The sequence below is a fragment of the Mustelus asterias genome, chromosome 31 (genome assembly GCF_964213995.1).
Source record: "Mustelus asterias chromosome 31, sMusAst1.hap1.1, whole genome shotgun sequence".
Classification (NCBI taxonomy): Eukaryota; Metazoa; Chordata; class Chondrichthyes; order Carcharhiniformes; family Triakidae; genus Mustelus; species Mustelus asterias.
In genome coordinates, this window is record NC_135831.1 from 382,595 (window position 1) to 402,610 (window position 20,016).

The 20,016-nt window shown below is 46.2% G+C and overlaps 1 non-coding gene across 1 annotated transcript; it reads left to right on the plus strand.

Moving 5' to 3' along the window:
* The first annotated feature begins 17,498 nt into the window (after positions 1-17,498).
* On the plus strand, positions 17,499-17,580 carry trnal-aag (transfer RNA leucine (anticodon AAG)). Its single transcript has one exon. It is a non-coding gene; the product is annotated as a tRNA-Leu (tRNA).
* Positions 17,581-20,016: the final 2,436 nt, after the last annotated feature.

Genomic DNA, 20,016 nt, shown 5'->3' on the forward strand with positions numbered 1-20,016 from the left:
TTTCTATGAGAGGTTTATGCAGAAAAGCACGTTGCATCAGGTAGTCCTCAAGGCCTGTGGTAGGTCCCGTCCGATGGTTCCATAAGCAGACTGTCAGAGTCATTTGTTAGAATCCATCATCACCAGACTTTGTGAACAAGATGTCACTTTGTTGATGGCGGAAAGGGCCTTTCCCGAGGTGTCCCTGCAGTGCCAAAACCTCACCCTCTGTGAAAGTTGATTTCGAGATGGTTTTAATGGACTTTTCACCCCCTTTGGGGATTTACCTTTGTAAAGCCGGTCTGGAAAAGGTGCAATGTTTTTTATTGAGCTTCATCCTGAGCAGTACCGTGAGCTCTTCCAGCTGTTCCCAGTGGTTGGACACTCAGATAAACATCTGCTGTGGCTGGAGGACCATTAACTTTATTCTGCCCTAACCCTGTTGGTTTTCCAGAATGAGGAGCTGTCCATCAGCAGGTGTTGCAGACTGGCACACCCCAAGGTCTAGGACTATATGATGCTCTGAAGATTGGAGTAACTGGCACTAAGGTGCCACTCTTTCAGGCCACTCTTTCAGGCCCTTCAATCATGGCACAGCACAGGGTTAGGAAGTGAAAACACCTTGAGCTATGCTTGACATGGCGACTGTGATTCTGAATATAATGAGTAAAATAGGGTATTGGGTGAGAAAGTTTCATTTTGAACTTTACGTAATGTCAACACTGAATGATCTTGCAATGTACTTTTATCAATTTTATGAATATCGTACATTGTGGGGGGAAAAAGGCAGCTTGTGGCTACAATTCCATAGAACAACCCAATCATTTGGACAGTATCACAGGAGGCTACAGTGGGAAAGAGGCCTTGGTTCACCTATTTCGTATTTGTTCCTGAGATGTTGCTGGCTAGACCACATTTATTGCCCATCCCTGATTGCCCCTTGAGAAGATGTTGGGTGAGCTGCCTTCTTGAACCCGCTGTAGTCCATGTGATGTAGGTACACCCACAGTGCTGTTAGGGAGGGAGTTCCAGGATTTTGACCCAGCGACAATGAGGGAACAGCCAATATATTTCCAAGTCGGGATGGTGAGTGACTCGGAGGGGAGCCTCCAGGTGGTGGTGTTCCCAGCTGTCTGCTGATCTCGAATCCAGATCAGTGGTTCCCAAATTGTGATCTGTAGACCACTGGTGGTCTGCGAGGGTATTGCAGGTAGTCTGTGGGGAAAAATATGCAATTCTATCTATCTCGTATAGTAGCAAATGCCACTAGCTTTCGTAAGCTAGTGGCATTTGCTACCAAATAAACCTGTTGGACTTTAACCTGGTGTTGTTAAACTTCTTACTGTGTTTATCCCAGTCCAACGCCGGCATCTCCACATCATATGTCATATAGAGTCATAGAGTGATAGAGGTTTACAGCATGGAAACAGGCTCTTTGGCCCAACTTGTCCATGTCGCCCTTTTTTCTTTAAACCCCTAAGCTAGTCCCAATTGCCCGCATTTGGCCCATATCCCTCTATACCCATCATACCCATGTAACTGTCTAAATGCTTTTTAAAAGATAAAATTGTACCCGCCTCTACTACTACCTCTGGCAACTTGTTCCAGACACTCACCACCCTCTGTGTGAAAAAATTGCCCCTCTAGACCCTTATGTATCTCTCCCCTCTCACCTTAAACCTATGCCCTCTAGTTTTAGACTCCCTGACCTTTGGGAAAAGATATTGACTATCTAGCTAATCTGTGCCCCTCATTATTTTATAGACCTCTATAAGATCACCCCTCAGCCTCCTACGCTCCAGAGAAAAAAGTCCCAGTCTATCCAGCCTCTCCTTATAACTCAAACCATCAAGTCCCGGTAGCATCCTAGTAAATCGCTTCTGCATCTTTCTAGTTTAATAATATCCTTTCTATAATAGGGTGACCAGAACTGTACACAGTATTCCAAGTGTGGCCTTACCAATGTCTTGTACAACTTCAACAAGACGTCCCAACTCCTGTATTCAATGTTCTGACTGATGAAACCAAGCATGCCGAATGCCTTCTTCACCACTCTGTCCACCTGTGACTCCACTTTCAAGGATATATACACAGATACTTTTCAAAGACATGAGAGTGAGGTGTAAAAAGGAGTTGCATAAATATTCAGCGTACTGGGTGCTGAAGAATTGAAGCAGGACAGAAAGACCTCCTACTGCAGACTGAAGAAGTACGATAAGTATTATGTGATATATCAGAATGAGCTCTGTCTTGATAAGTGCTGCAGTGCCATCGTGCCCAGATCTCAAGGCGTTGCTTATCCCTACACCCCAGCTGGTTCTGCAGGAGGGGCGACACAGCCTTGCTCCTGTGCTCTCACAGGGAGATGGCTGCAGCACTGAACCGGCCTTCAGTGTCATTGCTGGCTGTTTCTTGGAGTCTAAGGGAGATGAGCAAACTGAAACCACACTATCTGATTCAAAAAGGAGGAATGATAAATGGGTGGGAAGGTGCAGAGCTTCACTCAGACTTTTGAATGGACCTACCTCACATTAAGTTGATCTTTCTCTACACCCTAGCTATGACTGTAACACTACATTCTGCACTCTCTCCTTTCCTTCTCTATGAATGGTATGCTTTGGCTGTATAGCACGCAAGAAACAATACATTTCACTATATCCCAACACATGTGACAATAATCAATCAAATCTATGTACTCTATGAACGGTATGCTTTGTCTGTATAGCGCGCAAGAGACAATACTTTTCACTGTGTCCCAGTACATGTGACAATAATAAATCAAATCTATGAACTCTATGAATGGTATGCTTTGTCTGTATAGCGCACAAGAAACAATATTTTTCACTGTATCCCAGTACATGTGACAATAATGAATCAAATCAAACACCCCCTCCTCACCCTAATACTCCCTCTTCACCCCCTCCCCACAGTCTCCTCACCCCATCACCCCCACCTCACCCCCTAACCTCCTCCTCACCCCCTTCTCCCCACCGCACCATCCCCTCCTCATCCCCCACCCTCCTCCTCAGACCCCCTTCACAGTCCCCCATTTTCAGTAATATTTTCCAGCTTCACACAGATTTGGGACCTCATCCCTTCTCTGAATGTTGACCTTTTAGCATCTCCCATTTTAACTAATTGGCACGCCACGCTGGCACAGTGGTTAGCACTGCTGCCTCACAGTGCCAGGGACCCAGGTTCAATTCCCGCTCTCGGGTCACCGTCTGTGTGGAGCCTGCACATTCTCCCCATGTCTGCGTGGGTTTCCTCCGGATGCATCGCTTTCCTCCCACAGTCTGAAAGACGTGCTGGTTAGGTGGATTGGCCATGGTAAATTGCCCCTGGTGTCAGGGGGATTAGTGGGGTAAATATGTGGGGTTACAGGAATAGGGCCTGGGTGGGATTGTGGTCGGTACAGACTCGATGGGCTGAATGGTCTCCTCCTGCATTGTAGGGAATCTATGATTTTATGAACTGCTCTGTCGCAGTGTCTGGCTCCGAAGCTCTCCAGATTTATATTCCTCTCTGTTTGTAGGAATGATTGCTAACACTCCACTCTCTCTGTCTATCTCTCTCTGATTACCCACCCTCCACCCCAATCTCCCTCTCCCTACCTCTCAATTTTCCTCTGTCTATCAATCTGCCACTTATTTGCTCACTGCCCATTTCTCTCTCTCTCACATTAACTGCTCTTTTCTCGTTCTCTGTCTCATTCTCTCTCTTGTTACGGGGACAAGATGAAAGGTCACACGACACCAGGTTATAGTCCAACAGGTTTATCTGAAATCACAAGGTTTGGGAGCACTGCTCATCTGCCAAGTGAAGGAGCATTGTTATGGGGAAAAGACGGGAGAAAGGGATTCAGAAACATATCAGCCATGATCGAATGGTGGGGCAGACTCGATGGACCGAATGGCCTAATTCTGTTCCTATATCTTATACATAGAACATAGAACAGTACAGCACAGAACAGGCCCTTTGGCCCACGATATTGTGCCGAGCTTTATCTGAAACCAAGATCAAGCTATCCCACTCCCTATCATCCTGGTGTGCTCCATGTGCCTATCCAATAACCGCTTAAATGTTCCTAAAGTGTCTGACTCCACTATCACTGCAGGCAGTCCATTCCACACCCCAACCACTCTCTGCGTAAAGAACCTACCTCTGATATCCTTCCTGTATCTCCCACCACGAACCCTATAGTTATGCCCCCTTGTAATAGCTCCATCCACCCGAGGAAATAGTCTTTGAACTTTCACTCTATCTATCTATAGAGTGAATATCTATATTCACTCTATAGATAGGGCGGCACGGTAGCACAGTGGTTAGCACTGCTGCTTCACAGCTCCAGGGTCCCGGGTTCGATTCCCGGCTCGGGTCACTGTCTGTGTGGAGTTTGCACATTCTCCTCGTGTCTGCGTGGGTTTCCTCCGGGTGCTCCGGTTTCCTCCCACAGTCCAAAGATGTGCGGGTTAGGTTGATTGGCCAGGTTAAAAATTGCCCCTTAGAGTCCTGGGATGTGTAGGTTAGAGGGATTAGCGGGTAAAATGGGTGGGGCCTGGGTGGGATTGTGGTCGGTGCAGACTCGATGGGCCGAATGGCCTCCTTCTGCACTGTAGGGTTTCTATGATTCTATCCCCTTCATCATTTTATAAACCTCTATTAAGTCTCCCCTCAGCCTCCTCCACTCCAGAGAGAACAGCCCTAGCTCCCTCAACCTTTCCTCATAAGACCTACCCTCCAAACCAGGCAGCATCCTGGTAAATTTACTCTGCACTCTTTCCAACGCTTCCACATCCTTCTTATAGTGAGGTGACCAGAACTGCACACAATATTCCATATGTGGTCTCACCAAGGTCCTGTACAGTTGCAGCATAACCCCACGGCTCTTAAACTCCAACCCCCTGTTAATAAAAGCTAACACACTATAGGCCTTCCTCACAGCTCTATCCACTTGCGTGGCAACCTTTAGAGATCTGTGGATATGGACCCCAAGATCTCTCTGTTCCTCCACAGTCTTCAGAACGCTACCTTTGACCCTGTAATCCACATTTAAATTAGTCCTACCAAAATGAATCACCTCACATTTATCAGGGTTAAACTCCATTTGCCATTTTTCAGCCCAGCTCTGCATCCTATCTATGTCTCTTTGCAGCCTACAACAGCCCTCCACCTCATCCACTACTCCACCAATCGTGGTGTCATCAGCATAATAGTCTAACTCTTAGTCTAACTCTTACACTTTTCTCTACCTCTCTATCTCCTGATGTGGAGATGCCGGCGTTGGACTGGGGTAAACACAGTAAGAAGTTTAACAACACCAGGTTAAAGTCCAACAGGTTTATTTGGTAGCAAAAGCCACACAAGCTTTCGAGGCTCTGAGCCCCTTCTTCAGGTGAGTGGGAATTCTGTTCACAAACAGAACTTATAAAGACACAGACTCAATTTACATGAATAATGGTTGGAATGCGAATACTTACAACTAATCCAGTCTTTAAGAAACAAAACAATGGGAGTGGAGAGAGCATCAAGACAGGCTAAAAAGATGTGTATTGTCTCCAGACAAGACAGCCAGTGAAACTCTGCAGGTCCACGCAACTGTGGGAGTTACAAATAGTGTGACATAAACCCAATATCCCGGTTGAGGCCGTCCTTGTGTGTGCGGAACTTGGCTATCAGTTTCTGCTCAGCGACTCTGCGCTGTCGTGTGTCGCGAAGGCCGCCTTGGAGAACGCTTACCCGAATATCAGAGGCCGAATGCCCGTGACCGCTGAAGTGCTCCCCAACAGGAAGAGAACAGTCTTGCCTGGTGATTGTCGAGCGGTGTTCATTCATCCGTTGTCGCAGCGTCTGCATAGTTTCCCCAATGTACCATGCCTCGGGACATCCTTTCTTGCAGCGTATCAGGTAGACAACGTTGGCCTCTGATATTCGGCCTCTGATATTCGGGTAAGCGTTCTCCAAGGCGGTCTTCGCGACACACGACAGCGCAGAGTCGCTGAGCAGAAACTGATAGCCAAGTTCCGCACACACAAGGACGGCCTCAACCGGGATATTGGGTTTATGTCACACTATTTGTAACTCCCACAGTTGCGTGGACCTGCAGAGTTTCACTGGCTGTCTTGTCTGGAGACAATACACATCTTTTTAGCCTGTCTTGATGCTCTCTCCACTCCCATTGTTTTGTTTCTTAAAGACTGGATTAGTTGTAAGTATTCGCATTCCAACCATTATTCATGTAAATTGAGTCTGTGTCTTTATAAGTTCTGTTTGTGAACAGAATTCCCACTCACCTGAAGAAGGGGCTCAGAGCCTCGAAAGCTTGTGTGGCTTTTGCTACCAAATAAACCTGTTGGACTTTAACCTGGTGTTGTTAAACTTCTTACTGTCTCTATCTCCTACCAGTCATCCCACTCTGAGTGGAGGAGTTCTGGTTGAGCTGTAGGTTTTGTTCTTGCCTACTGAATAACCAGGTCTGATCCTATAGTCTCTCTGCTCACACACACACACAGATTTAATTAAATTCATATTAGAAATCCAGCCTGTTGGATTGTCAGAAAGGTTTGGCCCCCATTCCCCCGCCCCCAGCAACGGCCGTATCCTGGTTACAAAGCTTTACACGTGTTGCCGGAGCAGGCCTCTGCTTTTTTCCCGGATTAGCTGCGTCCGATGAGTCGACAAATCCGATTTAGTTTCTTAACTTTATTGCTTTTTATCTGGTGGCTTTTTACAAAAGGAACAGCCGCTCACTTTGCTGCCCCTGAACTGCTGTCGGAAATCTCTTATTTCAAAGGGATTAAATTTTAATTGAAAGCATTTAATTTGAGTACAACTGATTTGGACATTGTCCAGTCAGCTGTCCAACAATGCATTTCCTTTCAAACAAGAACTTTCAAAATAATTTATTACAACTTCCACAATTCCAACAGTTATTTGAAGTTTGTATGTTGCAATTTTGAATATAACTGGCAGAAAGGCGACTTTATCCATCAAATCAAGTTTAACACCTAGAGAAATATCCTTTCTCTAAGGAAGCTCTGGCATTATTTGTTTAATTTTCTTGGTTAAATGCTTCGGCTAGAATGTGAAGTCAGAGCAGTTTCCCTGTGTTTATTTCAGAATCTTCAGAAACTGTGTTTACCCCAGTCCAACGCCGGCATCTCCACATCATTTATTTCAGATCTCAGCTCTCCGTTTCCAGAAAGAGGATTAATCGGATTAAAGATAAATTGTATAAAATATACAATTAAAATGATGAGGGACTTGGGTAGACTCGATAAGGAGAAAGAGGTGGGCAAGCTGAGAGAGACAGAATCAGGGAAACAGGAGTTAAGAAGAATTATCCACAGAAACTTTGCAATCGGGTGAATGTGTTGGGTTATGGAGAGACAGCAGGAGCGACAAAGGGGTGGTACTGGTACCATGGGCCAAATGGTCTTTTCCTTTGTTAGATCATAAGATATAGGAGCAGAATTAGGCCATTCGGCCCATTGAGTCTGCTCCGCCATTCAATCATGGTTGATAAGATTCTCATCCCCATTCTCCTGCCTTTTCCCCATAACCCCTGACCCCCTTATTAATCAAGAACCTATCTATCTCTGTCTTAAAGACACTCAATGACCCGGCCTCCACAGCCTTCTGTGGCAAAGAGTTCCACAGATTCACCACCCTCTGGCTGAAGAAATTCCTCCTCATCTCTGTTTTAAAGGATCGTCCCTTTAGCCTGAGGTTGTGCCTCTGGTTCTAGTTTTTCCTACAGGTGGAAACATCCTCCCCACGTCCACTCTATCCAGGCCTCTCAGTACTCTGTAAGTTTCAATTAGATCCTCCCTCATCCTTCTAAACTCCATTTAGTATAGGCCTAGGCTCCTCAACTGTTCCTCATATGACAAACCCTTCATTCTTGGGATCATTCTTGTGAACCTCCTCTGAACCGTTTCCAAGGCCAGCACATCCTTCCTTAGATACGGGGCCAAATGTTGTTTCATTCTATAATTTTACAAATTACTCTCTCCATTGCTCTCTCTGCTTCTCTCTTCCCTCTCTCCACCTAATATCCTTTAGGGGGAGAACTCTGCCGTCCTTACCTGGTCTGGCTTACGCGTGACTCCAGACCCACAGCAATGTGGTTGACTCTTAAATACCCTCAGGGATGGGCAATAAATGCTGGCCTAGCCAGCTATGCCCATGTCCCATGAATGAACGAATAAACCTCCACTTCTCTCTCTCTGCCCGTTTCACATTCTGCATCTCCCTGTTTTCTGTCCCTCTTTCAGTCTTTGTCAACATAGTTTCCATATTCTCTATGTCCTTACTTCCTAATCTTTAATCTCTATTTAATCTTAATTTTTAATCTTACTTCCTAGTCTTTAATCTCTTTTTCCTTACTTCCTAATCTTTTTCCATTTTCTAAGTTCTTTTCTCTTTTATTGCTGATTGTGCTAATCTCTGATTTCTCACATTTTGGATGTCTCTTGAATGAAGTCTACAAGATTATGAGGGGCATGGAGTGGATAGTCTGAAGGTTTTTCCTAAGGTGGAAGAGTCAATTACTAGGGGGTATAGGTTTAGGGTGTGAGGGGTAAGGTTTAAAGGAGATGGCAAGTTTTTTACACAGAGTATGGCATGGTGGGCACAGTGGTTAGCACTGCCGCCTCACAGCGCCAGGGACCTGGGTTTGATTCCCGGCTTGTGTCACTGTCTGTGTGGAGTTTGCACATTCACTCCATGTCTGCGTGGGTTTCCTCCGGGTGCTTCAGTTTCCCCCACAGTCCGAAAGACGTGCTGGTTAGGTGTATTGGCCATGCTAAATTGCCCCATAGTGTCAGAGGGATTAGTAGGGAAAATACATTGGGTTAGGACCTAGGTGGGACTGTTGTCGGCGCAGACTCAATGGGCCGGACGGCCTCTTTCTGCACTGTAAGGTTTCTATGATTTCTATGAGGGTGGAAGGTACCTGGAACTCGTTGCCGGGGGAGGTAGTGGAAGCGGATACGGTAGTGACTTCTAAGGGGCATCTTGACAAATACATGAATAGGATGGGAATAGAAACATAGAAACATAGAAACCCTACAGTGCAGAAGGAGGCCATTCGGCCCATCGAGTCTGCACCGACCACAATCCCACCCAGGCCCTACCCCCACATATTTTACCCGCTAATCCCTCTAACCTACACATCCCAGGACTCTAAGGGGCAATTTTTAACCTGGCCAATCAACCTATCCCGCACATCTTTGGTCCCTGGAAGGGTAGGGGGTTTTAGTTAAGTTGGGCAGCATGGTCGGTGCAGGCTCAGAGGGCCAAAGGGCCTGTCCCTGTGCTGTAATTTTCTTTGTTCTTTGTTCTCTTACTCTGTCTCCTGGCTGTGTAGAGATGTCACTGTGTCTTCAGGGGAGGGTCCCTGAGGGAGTCTCCACATTTACATCCCAGTGGAGGGCCACATAATGAGATTTGTTGCCACACATTTTCTGCCTGGATTTAGCCACTTGTCACATGAGCGATGATGAACTATTCGGTTTGAAGGAATTCCCTGATCCTCTTCACTGTCAAAACCCTCTTTAGAAAGAAGCAAAGCGGTTTAGTTATACATTGAAACCACTAATCCCAGTTTACAACTGATTTGGATTCGCTTTCCCAACCGTGTAGGAGTCTTTAGAGAGCAAATTAAACTAGATTTCCTTTTGTAACATTTAACCTTTGGCGGCACTTCCGTCTGAAACCGAGGACTTGTAACTTTAACAGGAGGGCGGTGGAGATGAGCATTTTAAAAATTAAGCAGCAACATTTAGCAGACCAGGCAAGGTTCTAAATCCCCGCTCGGGATAAATGGAGCCCTTCGCAGAATGTTCTCACAGTGAGAAACTTCAGAAGGCAAAACGCACAGAGAAATAAGATAAATGGTTCGGCGATTTGTTTAAAATTCTGTAGAGAATTGGTGGGGGGAGGGGGAGGGGGAGGGGGGGGGAGACTTGGTGTCCTTAGGAAAGAAAGATTGAAGTAGAGAACTGTCTGATAAACAAGTTAAACGTCTGAAGGGAGAAAGTGTTAATGAAACTGTGACAAGCAAGAGCTTGTTTGTATTTGAAAACTTGGAAATGTGTAACTGCATTCTCTATCGATGCAACATTCACCGCCTCTCTCTCTCTATTTCCAAAGCATTGCTGTGCTAATGGCCTCATTCTGTGTTGCTATTCCCAATATTTTATTTCAATTAGTTACAACCATGTGTTTTGTGTCTTTAACACATCCTTTTAATTCTGTTTCAGTCAATTCTCCCCGAGAGGGAAATGCTTGATTTTATTCAGCGCTTTTCAAGGCTACGCGAACATCTCAAAGCAATTTGAGTGTAGTCACTGCTGCAAATACACAGTAAGATCCCAAAAAAACCCAGCAATTCGATATGATATCAAGATGACATGCCTTTTGTGATACTGATTGAGAAATGAACACTGGCCATGTCTCTGGGGAGAATTCACCTAGTCTCCCAAATTGTAACAGGGATCTTTCAGTTTACTGTCCTACCTGGCAGTGCAGCACTCCTACAGTACCACATTGGGGTGCTGACTTTGACCTTTGCCTTTGAGTTGGCCTGGGCTTTGGGGCAGTCCAAAGGAGATTCACCAGGCTAATTCCTGAGATGAGAGGGTTGTCCTATCAAGGGAGACTAATTAGTCTGGCTCTGTATTCCTTGGAGTTTAGGAGAGTGAGGGGTGAACTTATTCAAGCATATAAGATCCAGAGGGGGCTTGACGGGGTGGAGTGTGAGATGTTGTCACTACTGGGAGAACGAGGAACCCTAGAGAATGAGGATGATCGTATGGAATTCAGGGAGAGAGACTGTGAGGTTCTTGAGCAAATTGAAATAGAGAAGAACAAGGTATTGGACATATTGGCGGGTTTAAAAGTGTATCAATCTCTAGGTCCAAATGAATTGTGTCCCAGGCTGCTGTGGGAGGCAAGAGAGGAGATTGTAGGGGCTCTGACCCAAATTTTTAATTCCTTTCTGGCCACTGGGGAGGTCATAAAGAAGGGACTTGGGGCTCCGAAAGCTTGTGTGGCTTTTGCTATCAAATAAACCTGTTGGACTTTAACCTGGTGTTGTTAAACTTCTTACTTGTAGGTCAAATAGTTCGGATGGGGCAGTTTTTGTGCAGTGTGTGCAGGAGGGTTTCCTGACACAATATGTGGATAGGCCGACAAGAGGTGAGGCCACATTGGATTTGGTACTGGGAAATGAACCGGGCCAAGTGTTAGATTTGGTTGTGGGAGAGCACTTTGGAGATAGTGACCACAATTCGGTGTCTTTTGTTATTGCAATGGAGAGGGATAGGGCCGTACGGCAGGGCAAGGTTTACAATTGGGGGAGAGGTAATTATGATGCGATTAGGCAAGAATTAGGGGGCATAAGTTGGGAACAGAAACTGTCAGGGAAAGGAACTAATGAAAAGTGGAACTTTTTCAAGGAACAAATACTGCGTGTCCTTGATAGGTATGTCCCTGTCAGGCAGGGAGGAAATGGCCGAGTGAGGGAACCATGGTTCACGAAAGAGGTGGAATGTCTTGTGAAAAGGAAGAGGGAAGCTTATGTAGGGATGAGGAAACAAGGTTCAGATGGCTCGATTGAGGGTTACAAGTTAGCAAGGAATGAGCTGAAAAAGGGGCTTAGGAGAGCTAGGAGGGGACACGAGAAGTCCTTGGCGGGTCGGATCAAGGAAAACCCCAAGGCTTTTTACTCTTATGTGAGGAATAAAAGAATGACCAGGGTGAGGTTAGGGCCGGTCAAGGACAGTAGTGGGAACTTGTGTATGGAGTCAGTGGAGATAGGCGAGGTGATGAATGAATACTTTTCTTCAGTGTTCACCAAGGAGAGGGGCCATATTTTTGAGGAAGAGAAGGTGTTACAGGCTAATAGGCTGGAGGAAATAGATGTTCGGAGGGAGGATGTTGTGGCAGTTTTGAATAAACTGAAGGTCGATAAGTCCCCTGGGCCTGATGAAATATATCCTAGGATTCTTTGGGAGGCAAGGGATGAGATTGCAGAGCCTTTGGCTTTGATCTTTGGGTCCTCGCTGTCCACAGGGATGGTGCCAGAGGACTGGAGAGTGGTGAATGTTGTTCCTCTGTTTAAGAAAGGGAATAGAAATGACCCTGGTAATTATAGACCGGTTAGTCTTACTTCAGTGGTTGGTAAATTGATGAAAAAGGTCCTTAGGGATGGGATTTACGACCATTTAGAAAGATGCGGATTAATCCGGGATAGTCAGCACGGATTCGTGAAGGGCAAGTCGTGCCTCACAAATTTGATAGAATTTTTTGAGGAGGTAACTAAGTGTGTTGATGAAGGTAGGGCAGTTGATGTCATATACATTGATTTTAGTAAGGCGTTTTATAAGGTCCCCCATGGTCGGCTTATGATGAAAGTGAGGAGGTGTGGGATAGAGGGAAAGTTGGCCGATTGGATAGGTAACTGGCTGTCTGATTGAAGACAGAGGGTGGTGGTGGATGGAAAATTTTCGGATTGGAGGCAGGTTGCTAGCGGAGTGCCACAGGGATCGGTGCTTGGTCCTCTGCTCTTTGTGATTTTTATTAATGACTTAGAGGAGGGGGCTGAAGGGTGGATCAGTAAATTTGCTGATGACACCAAGATTGGCGGAGTAGTGGATGAGGTGGAGGGCTGTTGTAGGCTGCAAAGAGACATAGATAGGATGCAAAGCTGGGCTGAAAAATGGCAAATGGAGTTTAACCCTGATAAATGTGAGGTGATTCATTTTGGTAGGACTAATTTAAATGTGGATTACAGGGTCAAAGGTAGGGTTCTGAAGACTGTGGAGGAACAGAGAGATCTTGGGGTCCATATCCACAGATCTCTAAAGGTTGCCACTCAAGTGGATAGAGCTGTGAAGAAGGCCTATAGTGTGTTAGCTTTTATTAACAGGGGGTTGGAGTTTAAGAGCCGTGGGGTTATGCTGCAACTGTACAGGACCTTGGTGAGACCACATTTGGAATATTGTGTGCAGTTCTGGTCACCTCACTATAAGAAGGATGTGGAAGCGCTGGAAAGAGTGCAGAGGAGATTTACCAGGATGCTGCCTGGTTTGGAGGGTAGGTCTTATGAGGAAAGGTTGAGGGAGCAAGGGCTGTCCTCTCTGGAGCAGAGGAGGCTGAGGGGAGACTTAATAGAGGTTTATAAAATGATGAAGGGGATAGATAGAGTGAAAGTTCAAAGACTATTTCCTCGGGTGGATGGAGCTATTACAAGGGGGCATAACTATAGGGTTCGTGGTGGGAGATACAGGAAGGATATCAGAGGTAGGTTCTTTACGCAGAGAGTGGTTGGGGTGTGGAATGGACTGCCTGCAGTGATAGTGGAGTCAGACACTTTAGGAACATTTAAGCGGTTATTGGATAGGCACATGGAGCACACCAGGATGATAGGGAGTGGGATAGCTTGATCTTGGTTTCAGATAAAGCTCGGCACAACATCGTGGGCCGAAGGGCCTGTTCTGTGCTGTATTGTTCTATGTTCTATGTACTGGGGAGGTGCCAGACGACTGGAGAACAGATAATGTGGATCTGCTATTTAAGAAGGATCGTAGAGACAAACCAGGGAACTACAGACCCGTGAGCCTCACATCTGTGGTTGGGAAACCACTGAAGAAGATTCTGAAGGAGAGAATTAATCTCCATTTGGAGAGGCAAGGTTTGATCAGGGATAGTCAGCATGGTTTTGTCAAAGGGAGGTCATGCCTAACAAATTTGATTGAATTTTTTGAGGAGGTGACCAGGTGTGTAGATGAGGGTAGTGCAGTCGATGTATTTCATGTGGATTTCAGCAAAGCCTTTGACAGGGTGCCCCATGAGAGACTTGTAAAGAAGGTAAATTCACATGGGATACAAGAAAATTTGATAAAGTGGATTCAAAATTGGCTCAGTTGTAGGAGACAGAGGGTGATGACAGAAGGCTGCTGATAGTGACTGGAGGCCAGTGTCCAGTGGCGTACCACAGGGATCTGTGCTGGGCCCCCTATTATTCATCATTTATATAAATAACATTGATGACTCTTTGGAGTAGGATTAGTAAGTTTGTGGATGACACAAAGATTGGCTGGGTGGGTAATAGCCATAAACAGGATGGTCAAATGGGCGGATAAGTGGTAGATGGAATTTAACCCTGAAAAGTGTGAGGTGATGCACTTTGGAAGGAGTAATTTGACAAGGAAGTACTCAGTGAATTGGTAGGACACTAGGAAGTTCTGTGGAACAAAGGGACCTTGGCGTGTTGTCCACACATCTCTGAAGGCAGAAGTGGGGAAAAAGGCACATGGGACACTTGCCTTTATCAATCGAGGCATAGATTACAAAAGCAGGGAAGTCATGTTGGAGTTGTATAGAACTTTGGTGAGGCCACAGCTAGAGTACTGTGTGCAGTTCTGGTCACCACATTACCGGAAGGATATGATTGCACTGGAGGGGGTGCAGAGGAGATTCCATAGAACCATAGAAAATTACAGCTCAGAAACAGGCCTTTTGGCCCTTCTTGTCTGTGCCGAACCATTTTATGCCTGGTCCCACTGACCTGCACTTGGACCAAGTTTTTCTTAAATGTTAAAAGTGACCCCGCATTTACCACTTTATCCGGCAGCTCATTCCACACTCCCACCACTCTCTGCGTGAAGAAGCCCCCCCTAATATTCCCTTTAAACTTTTCTCCTTTCACCCTTAACCCATGCCCTCTGGTTTTTTTCTCCCCTAGCCTCAGCGGAAAAAGCCTGCTTGCATTCGCTCTATCTATACCCATCAAAATCTTATACACCTCTATCAAATCTCCCCTCAATCTTCTACGCTCCAGGGAATAAAGTCCCAACCTATTCAATCTCTCTCTGTAACTCAGCTTCTCAAGTCCCGGCAACATCCTTGTGAACCTTCTCTGCACTCTTTCAATCTTATTTACATCCTTCCTGTAACTAGGTGACCAAAACTGTACACAATACTCCAAATTCGGCCTCACCAATGCCTTATATAACCTTACCATAACACTCCAACTTTTATACTCGATACTCCGATTTATAAAGGCCAATGTACCAAAGGCAGTCTTTACAACCCTATCCACCTGTGACGTCACTTTTAGGGAATTCTGTAACCTGTATTCCCAGATCCCTCTGTTCAATTGCACTCTTCAGAGTCCTACCATTTACCCTGTACGTTCTTCTTTGGTTTGTCCTTCCAAAGTGCAATATCTCACACTTGTCTGTGTTAAATTCCATTTGCCATTTTTCAGCCCATTTTTCTAGTTGGTCCAAATCCCTCTGCAAGCGTTGAAAACCTTCCTCACTGTCCACTACACCTCCAATCTTTGTATCATCAGCAAACTTGCTGATCCAATTTACCACATTATCATCCAGATCATTGATATAGATGACAAACAACAATGGACCCAACACCGATCCCTGCGGCACACCACTAGTCACAGGCCTCCACTCAGAGAAGCAATCCTCCACAACCACTCTCTGGCTTCTTCCATTGAGCCAGTGTCTTATCCAATTTACTACCTCCCCATGTATACCTAGCGACTGAACCTTCCTAACTAACCTCCCATGAGGGACCTTGTCAAAGACCTTGCTGAAATATTCACCAGGATTCACCAGGATGCTGCCTGGGATCGAACACTTAAGTTATGAATTGAGGTTGGATAGGCTTGGGTTGTTTTCATTGGAGCAGAGAAGACTGAGGGGCGACCTGATCGAGGTGTTCAAGATTATGAGGGGCATGGACAGGGTGGATAGGGAGCCACTGTACCCCTTAGTTGAAGGGTCAGTTACGAGGGGACACAAGTTAAAAGTGAGGGGTGGGAGGTTTAGGGGGGATTTGAGGAAAAGGTTTTTTACCCAGAGGGTGGTGACGGTCTGGAATGCGCTGCCTGGGAGGGTGGTGGAGGTGGGATGCCTCATATCCTTTAAAAACTACTTGGCACGCCATAACATTCAAGGCTATGGACCAGTGCATGTAGGTGCAGACTCAATGGACCAAAGGGCTTCATCTGCATTTTATGATTCTACGAGTCTTGAACAAGGGGACATAGCTACAAGTTAAAGGGGCGGCCATTTCAAACTGAGATATGTAGAAATTTCTCCCTGCAGAGAGGGTTAATCTCTGGAATTCTCTGTCCCAGAGGGTGCTGGAGGCTGGATCATTAGAAGTGTTTAAAGTGGAGGTGGATAAATATTTGATAGATTGAGGAATAGAGGGCGATGGGGAAATGGTGCAGAAAAGAAGCTGATGTTATCTGAGTTCCCCCCCCCCCCACCCCCCCTCCATTTTTTTGCGGGGGGGTTGCTGCTTTCTGGGACTGTGGGGTTTTTCTGGGGGGGGGATTGCTGCTTTCTGGGACTGTGGGTTTTTCTGGGGGGGGGATTGCTGCTTTCTGGGACTGTGGGGTTTTTTTGAGGGGGGGGATTGCTGCTTTCTGGGACTGTGGGGTTTTTTGGGGGGGGATTGCTGCTTTCTGGGACTGTGGGTTTTTTCTCGGGGGGGTTGCTGCTTTCTGGGACTGTGGGGTTTTTTTGAGGGGGGGATTGCTGCTTTCTGGGACTGTGGGTTTTGGGGGGGGGGATTGCTGCTTTCTGGGACTGTGGGTTTTGGGGGGGGGGATTGCTGCTTTCTGGAGCTGTGGAGTTTTTTTTGGGGGGGGGGTTGCTGCTTTCTGGGACTGTGGGTTTTTTCTCGGGGGTGTTGCTGCTTTCTGGGACTGTGGGGTTTTTTTTTGGGGGGGGGGTTGCTGCTTTCTGGGACTGTGGGGTTTTTTTGGGGGGGGGTTGCTGCTTTCTGGGACTGTGGAGTTTTTTTGGGGGGGGTTGCTGCTTTCTGGGACTGTGGGGTTTTTTTGGGGGGGGGTTGCTGCTTTCTGGGACTGTGGGGTTTTTTTGGGGGGGGTTGCTGCTTTCTGGGACTGTGGAGTTTTTTTGGGGGGGGTTGCTGCTTTCTGGGACTGTGGGGTTTTTTTGGGGGGGGGGTTGCTGCTTTCTGGGACTGTGGGGTTTTTTTGGGGGGGGTTGCTGCTTTCTGGGACTGTGGAGTTTTTTTGGGGGGGGTTGCTGCTTTCTGGGACTGTGGAGTTTTTTTGGGGGGGGTTGCTGCTTTCTGGAGCTGTGGGGTTTTTTTGGGGGGGGTTGCTGCTTTCTGGGACTGTGGAGTTTTTTTTGGGGGGGGTTGCTGCTTTCTGGGACTGTGGAGTTTTTTTTGGGGGGGTTGCTGCTTTCTGGAGCTGTGGGGTTTTTTGGGGGGTGGTGGATTGCAAAGATTCTGTGAATCTGTTGAAAGATCCAAGGATTCTGCAGCAGAGGGTGAGGAGGATTCACTGGGATCCACTCAGAAAGCAGCGAGTGTGAAAGGATCAGGAAACAAGAACGGATTCTGTCTCCAGTCACATTGCAATGTCAGATCGCAGCCACAAAGCTGAAGAAATGAATCTTGTTCTCAGTCCGACGCCTATTTCAGAGAGCAGCTACATGTTTCTTCTCAGAGGTAGCGTGGCCGAGCGGTCTAAGGCGCTGGATTAAGGCTCCAGTCTCTTCGGAGGCGTGGGTTCGAATCCCACCGCTGCCACATACAACTTTTTGTATAAAATGGATATCAAAAAGCAGCAGAGGAAGCCGGAAAAAAACCAGTGTTAAATTTTAAAAATATACTTGTTGAGAACAACAGTTTTTCTCACTCGATTCCCGAGTTTTGCAATGAGATGTATCCATTTTATCATTAAGAAATAATCATGAAGATATTCCGTTCAACACGAACATGGGAAAAGTTAATCACTTTTAACAGTGTGATAAATTAAACTATTAAAGCAAATTACTGCGAAACCTGATAAATAAATTATTAAATGAAATATAAATTAAATCTGATAAATTGAAGCTCTGGCCTGAGGTCCATTGCTGAATAATTGTCTGGAAACACTGGGCTGTGTGTGTGTGGAGAGGGGAAAGACTTCTCACAATTCCAGGGTTTACACTGGGTAAGTATTATCCACATCATGGATAAGGATTAAAACAGAATGAAAACCACAAACTGTCACCACTTCAGGCCACTTCCTGACAATATTCAATATTCCACACACAGGAACCTTATGATAGAAATGAAATTCTCTGCACTGGGAACGCAATATTAACAATGAATTAAACATTTAAAACGGTAACAAAAAACATACTCTATTTCAGCAAAATGGAAAAATGAGACAGATTTAAGAGGTTAAAAAAGGAATGGCGGGGCGGGGGGAGAGGGGTGGTGAGGGTCATTGAGCGATTCGATCCAGTCCCTCAGACCCTGTCCCATCAACAAGGGGGGAGGGGGGATCATCACCATCCACTTAGTAAGGAAGTTAAAACTAGAGGACACAGCCTCAAAATAAAGGGGGGTCGGTTTAAGACAGAGTTGAGGAGGAACTTCTTCTCCCAGAGGGTGGTGAATCTCTGGAATTCTCTGCCCACTGAGGTGGTGGAGGCTACCTCGCTGAATAAGTTTAAAGCGCGGATGGATGGATTCCTGATCGGTAAGGGAATTAAGGGTTATGGGGATCAGGCGGGTAAGTGGTACTGATCCACGTCAGATCAGCCATGATCTTATTGAATGGCGGGGCAGGCTCGAGGGGCTAGATGGCCTACTCCTGCTCCTATTTCTTATGTTCTTATGTTCTTATGGCTGATCATCCAACTCAGCCTAACCCTGCTTTCTCCCCATAACCTTTGATCCCATTCGCCCCAAGTGCTATATCCAGCCGCCTCTTGAATACATTCAATGTTTTGGCATCAACTACTTCCTGTGGTGATGAACTCCACAGGCTCACCACTCTCTGGGTGAAGAAATGTCTCCTCACCTCTGTCCTAAATGGCCTACCCAGAATCCCCAGACTGTGACCCCTGGTTCTGGACTCCCCCCACCATCGGGAACATCCTCCCTGCATCTACCCTGTCTAGTCCTGTTAGAATTTTATAAGTCTCTATGGGATCCCCCCTCATTCGTCTGAACTCCAGTGAAAACAATCCTAACCTGGTCAATCTCTCCTCCTACATCCGTCCCGCCATCTCCGGAATCAGCCTGGCAATCCTTCACTGCGCTCCCTCGAGAGCAAGAACATCCTTCCTCAGAAAAGGAGATCAAAACTGCACACAATACTCTCGGTGTGGCCTCACCAAGGCCCTGTATAGTTGCAACAACAAGTTTAACAACACCAGGTTAAAGTCCAACAGGTTTATTTGGTAGCAAAAGCCACACAAGCTTTCGGAGCTCTAAGCCCCTTCTTCAGGTGAGTGGGAATTCTGTTCACAAACAGAGCTTATCTTTATAAGCTCTGTTTGTGAACAGAATTCCCACTCACCTGAAGAAGGGGCTTAGAGCTCCGAAAGCTTGTGTGGCTTTTGCTACCAAATAAACCTGTTGGACTTTAACCTGGTGTTGTTAAAACTCTTACTGTGTTTACCCCAGTCCAATGCCGGCATCTCCACATCATAGTTGCAACAACACATCCCTGCTCCTGTACTCGAAACCTCTTGCAATGAAGGCCAACATACCATTTGCCTTCTTTACCGCCTGCTGCACCTGCATGCTTACCTTCAGTGACTGGTGCACAAGGACACCCAGGTCCCGCTGCACACTCCCCTCTCCCAATTTACAGCCATTCAAGTAGTAATCTGCCACCTTGTTTTTGCTTCCAAAGTGAATAACCTCACATTTATCCAAATTATACTGCATGTGCCATTGATGATCCAGGGTGAGGTAGCCAAATGGATACAAAATTGGCTTGATGACAGAAGCCAGACAGTAGTTGTAGAGGTCTGTGACCAGCGGTGTGCCTCATGGATCTTTGCTGGGTCCACTGTTATTTGTCATTTATATTAATGATTTGGATGAGAAGTTAGGAGGCATGGTTAGTAATTTTGCAGATGATACCAAGATTGGTGGCATAGTGGACAGTGAAGAAAGTTATCTTGGATTGCAACAGGATCTTGATCAACTGGGCCAGTGGGCCCAGTTTAATTTAGATAAATG